This window comes from Marmota marmota, unplaced genomic scaffold (genome assembly GCF_001458135.2).
Source record: "Marmota marmota marmota unplaced genomic scaffold, marMar, whole genome shotgun sequence".
Lineage (NCBI taxonomy): Eukaryota > Metazoa > Chordata > Mammalia > Rodentia > Sciuridae > Marmota > Marmota marmota.
Window position 1 is genome coordinate 65,723,303 of NW_026000026.1, and position 7,775 is coordinate 65,731,077.

The 7,775-nt window shown below is 34.0% G+C and overlaps 1 protein-coding gene across 12 annotated transcripts in view; it reads left to right on the forward strand.

Moving 5' to 3' along the window:
• Fer (FER tyrosine kinase) overlaps window positions 1-7,775 on the forward strand; it is a 459,302-nt gene that overhangs the window by 59,982 nt on the left and 391,545 nt on the right. The window contains exon 3 of one of the 12 annotated variants that reach the window (XM_048811561.1): window positions 5,699-5,708. The exons of the other annotated variants lie outside the window; for them this stretch is intronic. The gene's annotated coding sequence lies outside the window, so the exon portion shown is untranslated. The remainder of the gene's footprint in view (window positions 1-5,698; window positions 5,709-7,775) is intronic. 12 annotated transcript variants of the gene reach the window in all.

Consider the following 7,775-nt stretch of genomic DNA (forward strand, 5'->3'; position numbering starts at 1 on the left):
CTGATATACAGGAATGCCTTTGATTTATGCGTGTTGATTTTATATCCTGCCACTTTGCTGAATTCATTTATTAGCTCTAATAGTTTCTTTGAAGACCCTTTTGGGTCTGCTAGGTATAGAATCATGTTTTTGTTTTTTTGGTGTGTGCTGGGAATTGATTGAACTCTGGATCTCTTGCATGCTAAATACATGCTCTATCCCCATTCCCTTTATATATTTTTAATCTTAAAAAGCAAATGGGTGGTTATTATAAAAACCGAAACTAAGATACATAAAGCAAAAATGACATTATTTAAACTGTTCCCAAGTCTCACTCTCCAAAGGTAGCAAATATTTAGTTTGATGCGTATCAGTTTAGATTTTTAAAATATACTGAAAAGAAATGTTTATGTGTGTATAATTTTTAAATGTAATTATTTGATATACTTGTTCTGCAATTTGCTTTTCCTATTTTTCATTTGATTTCTATTTATGCTTCATGTACCTCTAAAATTTGTTTGCTATAACTTTGTTAGAAATATAACATAAGAGGGCAGAATCACTCAGAATAATAGGAGGAAAAAAAGCAAGAATAATTGAATGTATGGGAAGATTAAATTTTAAAAGCTTAGGCTGAGGAAAATACATGCTAGTTTTTATTAATATTACTGCTATCTTTTAATTTACAAGCTCCTCTTTTTGGCTCATTTAATCTTTATTGAATTATAAAGGCATTTTTTTATTTGACATTTTAGAATAATTGCATAAGAAAGAGTTGGAGGAAAACTATAAGATGTATTGAGTACCCCTATGGTGTACACTTATATGACTGTCATTGTTTGAGACATGTGAAGTTGCAAACATGAATAAAATACTCTTGGGCTGGGGCTGTAACTCAGTGGAGAAGCACTTGCCTAGCATGTGTGAGGCACTGGGTTTCATCCTGAGCACTGCATTAAAAAAAATAAACAAATAAAATAAAAGCATGTTATCCTTCAAAGATACCCTCATTACTAAGCTCTGTGATAATAAAGAGCAATCACACAGAAGAGGTTTCCTGAATGAAGTGACCTAGTCTTATAACACTAGTAAAAATTAGCCAGGGTTTAAAAAAGAAACAACAAAACAATAACAACAATAAAAACAGGGGAAGTGAAAAAGAATTGAATCAAAATTGGAGGTTGTTATAAGACCAATAGTAAAACAGTCAGCAATTTAATATGGATATGGAAAGGTATAAAGGGGATTCTGTGCTCCAGTTTGCTTTGAGTGGTTCAGAGTTATACTTCTTACCCTAGTATAATAAAGAATAGCATCCTACTTCAATCTTAAAATTATTCCAGTTCTGTATGGTAAGTGGCAAGCTCACCTAGAAAAGAAGAGTCAAGGTGATAAATTTTCAGAAAGTACTTTGATTAGTGGATGGCTGGAGATCTCTTTGAAGTAAAAGAGTAGATAGAAGATAAGGGCTCAGAGAAATAGAAGCCTAAAACTAGAATATTAAAATTTACTTTGCTAAAGCAAACACTTTGGATTTAGACTATGGACAATAGCACTTGAAGTAGAGTTGAATTGAAGGTCTTTGAAGAAGAGGAGAAAGGCTATCAAGGCTAATATTTCCATTGATGAGGATAAGAATTGGCTTGGACAATATCATTTTGGGGCATGTAGAATGTTGAGATGCAGATTTGGGAACAAATAACAGGAAGGTCAGGTAGGAATTAATAAAGCCAAATGGTATAAATTTTAAAGGAGGAGGAATCTTTGCAGAAGACTGGAGGAATTGTGATTTGGAAATCTAAGAAACTGGAATTGTTGCCCACATTCTGCTTAACCTAGTCTCATGAATAAGAGTGTTGAAATGTAAGAAAGGTAGGGCTTTCACCTCAAAACATGGTGCTATTGTGGGGTTTCAGATTTGATGGGAGTTGGAAGGTAGAGATTTAGGGAAGTTTGTTTATAAACTGAATGGAATCTAGAGGAATCAGTACATATGTAGAACAATCTGGGAATAAAATAGAGTTGTAAGGTCATAACTAAAGGGAAAGGATGGGGTGGCAGCAAGGATTAGGCCTTTCTTTTTTGGGAAAACACTGAATTACCTAAAAAAGCCAAGAATGGAACTTATTTCCTTCATGTTCTAAATAGTGGCTTGTCTGGTCTGGGCTCCCTGAGGAGCTGTCATACTGCAGGTTAGAGACTGGTTGCTGCTTAGTTCATTTAACTTATAACTGATGAAACCCTTTTGGTTGCTGCTCTGTTAGTTTATACCTTTAGTGAGTGTTATTTGAAGGGATTTTGAAATTATTTTGACATTTCCCCACATTATTATTCTCTTTAAAAGAAAAATTTTGGCCTTAATTTGAAAACTGAACTGATTTTTTAAAAAAATAATTAATCATGCAGGAAGGGTAAAATATTAAAAGGCATCTAGATAGTTATATTTTTAGAATTTAGGACAGACAAGGTTCTATGCATTATGGTCATACTACACTTATAAATTTCTTCTTCTATTGTTTTTTCCTTAAATTTGCAATGTTTTTACACCATTTCCCCTGTTTTCCTACTTCTGTACCTCAGCTCCAGTTAAAACTTTCTACTTAGAAAGTAACTCTTCTCCACCACTTTCTCATCCATCTTCTTTCTTTGAGCTGTCTTATGCTTTATCAGTAACGACTGCTTTTTAAAAGGTACTTCCATTACCAGGCACATTTCTTAATTTTACATGAACTTCATAATAACCCTGCAAAACAGCTATTATTATCCTTATATTAAGACAAGAAAACTCAGCTTTTAGGGAGGAAGTTTAAATTCAGTTAACACTGCTGACAAAAGGCAGCATTAGGATTTGAACCCAAGACAGCCTTTACAAAGCTACTTCCTTTATACATCTTTGAAGATAAACAGATATACATTTGTATATTTCTCCTATAAATATCTCTCAAGATTTATAAGAGATTTCCTTTTCTTAATAAGTCTTTTTGCACCCTCCCCCCCCATCTCTTTGTAGCACTTTTCACCTTGGATCTTCATGCTCATTTGTCTTTCTTTGTGTATCCTTCGTCAATATCCCTGCTGAATTTTACCCGGTCTGTTTGGTGTACCTGTTGAGTTACGTTTTATTTAATTTGTTTTCATGTTTGTTATTTACTGTAGGTTTTGAGCTTCTTGAGACTAGGGACTTTTATCTTATTCATTTATGTTCCTGTTTACTGGCGCTGAAAGACAAATATGTATGTTTGTATGTTGAGTAATTTTTTTTCCCCTACTATCGATTGAACTCAGAGGCACTTAACCACTGAGCCACATCCCCAGCCCTTTTTTATTTTTTATTTTGAGACAGGGTTTTGCTAAGTTGCTAAGGCTGGCTTTGAATTTTCAATTTTCCTACCTCAGCCTCAGAAGCTACTGTAATTACAGTCATTCACTACTGCACCCAGCTTACTGAGTGAATTTTGAATGAATTAATCAGATTATCATTGCTTATGTACTTGTCCTACTATACTGTAAATTGCTTGAATGTTGTAAGTCAGATTGTATTTTATGTCCTCACTATTTTATCTCTTGATAATCCAATAAAAATACCTGGTGATTTATAGCCATTCCTTTAAAAATTTTTGTTGATTCTGCTCTCCTTAAATAATTTAAAAATGTTAGTACTTCATATATACTTTTAAGATAAAAATAGAGTTAAAAGCTAATGTGTTGTTCACTTGATCATAGACTCAGAGTTGCTCTGAGTATAGAAGATTGTCATTCATTAATTTTGTTCCAATAGGCTGTCCAGTCCAGGGGTATTTCACCTGCATTTAACTTTCATTTAAAATTGAACTAGGAGCAAAATGGAAAGCATATGAGGAATTTTAAACATAATACCACGTTCATAAGGTGGCCAAGGTCAGCATTTATTAATTGGTAATGAATGATGCTGTCTTCATAGTTAAATTTTGGTGACTATTCATTTCAGTCTATTTAAGTACTTCTGAAAAAAGAACTCACTTTGTATTCATGTGAAGTCAGTTTTTTGGTTTGTAACTGTGTTTGGTACTTGCTTGCTTTGTGGTTTTAGTGACTTTTTTTCTGTCTTGCTGCTGGCATCTTAATATTTTGTTCAGGTAGTCACTCTGTTTCTGACTTCTGTCAGTATTGAAGCATGTAAAAGGTAAGAAATACCTTCAGATAATTTGTTTGTATTTAACTGCTTAATTATTTTGTAGTCTATACAAACTCTATTCTTGTAATGTAACTATACAAACATATTCTTGTAACTTGAACCATAAACTGAGTTTGATAGGTTTTATTAGTCAAGGATTATAAATTCAAGTATTATTGAATTTCCTTCCATTTCATGAGAATATCTGTTAGGGGAAGAATGAAGGATTTCCTATTTTTATTAAAGGGTTTTTTTATTTGCTAGTTTGCTGATTTTTCTAAATTAGCAGATCTTCAGTGATGTACTTGAATTTCTTTATCAATGTTAAAATAAAGGAAAAATTTGTAAACATAAAGCATCTATGTTTCATTACCATACTATGAAAGACAGTATTCAACACAGAGTAAACTTTCTTTTTGCTACAAAAGAACAATATTTCCATGTCTGTACTTGGAGAAGTTGCTAGTCATGGAGCCAAAAGTTGAAAAGCAGGAGGCATGTTAAAACAGATACTCCAATGATATAAAGACTAAAAAAAAAAAAAATATCTATGATATATTTGTTTCTGGTTAGCTCATAGTTTAAAGGGAGAAATACACCTGAGCAAATCATTGAAATAAGAGATGTATCATGTGAAGCACAGATACAGGTGTAGTCTTGGGATATGAGAAAAGGAAGTACTTAACTCAGTTTGGGTGGTGGTGATGGTTGTAGGGAAGCTTCATGGAGAACACAACTTTGAGTTTGGTTGTTGATGATTCCCTAGGCCAATATGAGTGGAAAAACATTGAGACTGAGGGAACAATATCTACAAAGGCACAGGGGTGTGAAGGAACCATAAATAGTAAGTTGTGTGGCTACTACAAAGGGCAGGAAATTGTCTTGAGCCAGCTTCGATTACCAGGCAAAGGACTTTGAAGTCTTTAATCAGTTATGGTTATTTAATACCTAATGTTACTAGGTATTAAATAATAGAATTAATTAATATTAATGTTAGAATTAATGCCAGTATTACCCAGAATCCTAGGGAATGAAGGGAGAAAAGTAAGATTGCAGGGCACTAGAGATGCACTTGCAATGCTGTATAGCCTCAACTGGTTAATTTATTTCACAGATTTTTATTATATAAAAAAATAATACTGTATGCAAGACAGTGTTCTAAGCATGGTGATATTGTGGGGAACAGAGCAGAGTAATTCTCTGCCTGACTGGAATTTTCATTACAGGTCAGCATATAATATAATCCCTACCACCTGTGTAATTTTTTGCTACAGCACAATTGTATAATTTCTGTTCATTTTCTTGGGGTTAATAAAGGCAGCTTTATCCATTCCTTGTACTACTTCTGCAACAATATGGCTAAATTTGTGAAAAACTCTCCATATTATTGTTTTTCTCTGACCTATTTTTGAGTCTAGGTATTTTTATTTGAAGTTGAAATTTTTATTGAGGTATTTGTGGATCTTCTTGCAGTTGTGAGGAAGAACAGAGAGATCCCTGTGTACTTTGATGAGTGTTTAACTCCCCTCTTGTCCACGCTGACCTGCAGCAGTTTGTCACTTACAGGTCAGGTTTTCTTCCTCCAGCACTAGTTCTTAAGGAAGTTTCTGCTCTGATATGATGTGACTCTATATATTCACCTCTCTCTCCCCAGTTTGGGAAAAGTAGTGACCTCAATGCTTTTACTGATCTAAGAAGAGTTACTGATTTTTCAGTTAGTGTAGCTCTTTACTTATTTGGATGGACTGGTGACCTCCAAGCTTCTCACATGCCCGCTAGAAACTGTAAGCTGCAGTTTATATTTAAATTGTGTTTTTATGGGCTTTCATAGGGTAAAATTTTTACTTTTGATGTCCATTTTTCTTCTTTTGGGATTGTAGTTTTGGTATTATAGCTAAAAACACTGCTTAGCTTTAGATCCTGAAGATTTCCTCCTATTTTTTTTTAAATCTAAAATTTAGTAGTTTTATGTTTACATTAAATTTACAATCTTTTTTTTAAGTATTGGTGGTTTTGGGGATTGAGTGCAGGTCCTCATACATTACTAGACAAGCAATGTACCACTGAGCTTCTCCCCAGTTCTTTATTTTTTTATATTATTTTTTTATTTTGAGACAGGTTCTCATGAAGTTGCCCAGGCTGGGTTGCAAACTTGTGAATCTCCTTCTTCAACTTCCCAAATAGCTGAAATTTGGGAAATGGACATGCCAGTAGGTCCATGATTCTTTTGAGTTAATTTTTTACAAGGTGTTAGGTCAAAGTTTCTCTCTCTCTCTCTCTCTCTCTCTCTCTCTCTCTCTCTCTCTCTCTCCTCTCTCTCTCTGTCTCTCTCTTTTTCTCTTTCTTACCAATAAATGTCCAATGGCTCTAGTACTATTTTTTGAATAGGCTAATTCTTCCTCCTTTGAATTGGTTTTAGGCCTTTGTCAAAGATCTGTTGAACATATTTGTGTCGGTCTATTTCTGTATTCTCTGTTCTGTTAACATTGCTTTTTTATTATCTGTCCTTTACCAATATCACACTGTGTTGATTTCTGTAGCTGTATAGCATCTTATTCAGCAGGGTGGACCATATTTTCTTGAATACTATTTCATGCCTTTTCTTTCTCCTTTTTTGGACTCTAATGTAAGAAAAGTTGGATCTTTTGTTATTGTCCCATATATCCCTAAGGTGGTGTTGTTATTTTGCTTCTTTTCTATTTTCTCTATGTTTGGATTTTTTTTTTGGGGGGGGTACTGGTTATTGAAACCAGGGGTGCTTTACCACTGGGCTGTATCATTAATCCTTATTATTTTTTTCTTTTGAGACAGTATCTTGCTAAATTGCTGAGGGTCTCACTAAGCTGCTGAGGGTGTCCTTGATTTTGCGATCCTCCTGCCTCACCCTCCTGAGTTGCAAGGATTACAGGTGTGTGCTACTGCACCTGTCTGGATTGATTGAATTCTGTTGTACTGTCCTTAAATTCATTGGTTGTGTCTTATTTACTTTACTATGGAGTCTGTCTAATGAGTTTTTTTTTTTTTTTCTTTACTAGGGATCAAAACCATGGGCTCTTTACCACTGAGCTATACCCCCAGCTCTTTTTACTTTGTGATAGGTCTCACTAAGTTGTGTAGAGCTTCAGTAGGTTGCAGAAGCTAGTTTTGAACTTGATCCTCCTGCTTCAGCCTCTCAATTTTTAATACTGTAATACTGTTTCTGGGTATTACAGGCATGTGCCACCATGCCTGGCCATCTAGCAAGCTTTTACATTTCTGTTGTTGCATGGCTTAGTTCTATAATTTCCATCTGGTTATTTTTGCAACTTGTGTTTCTTTGCTTGAACGCCCCCCCCCCCAATTCATTTTAATAGAATTTGTAATTGATTTTTAAAGCATTTCTCTATTGATGGTTGTTTTAAAATTTTTGTCAGATAATTCTGACATTTAATTCATCTTGGTGTTGGCATTAGTTGACTATCATTTCTCATTCAAGTTATAATTTTTCTTGTTCTTGGAGTAATAGGTGATTTCTGACTGAATGGGATAATTTATTTTGTTAGGAGACTTGGGGTCTATTTCAATCTTTTATTTTCATAACTAGTCACCTTGTTTAGTTTTAGCAGTCAGGTCTTAGTCTGTCTTTTTTTTTTTTTTTTTTTTT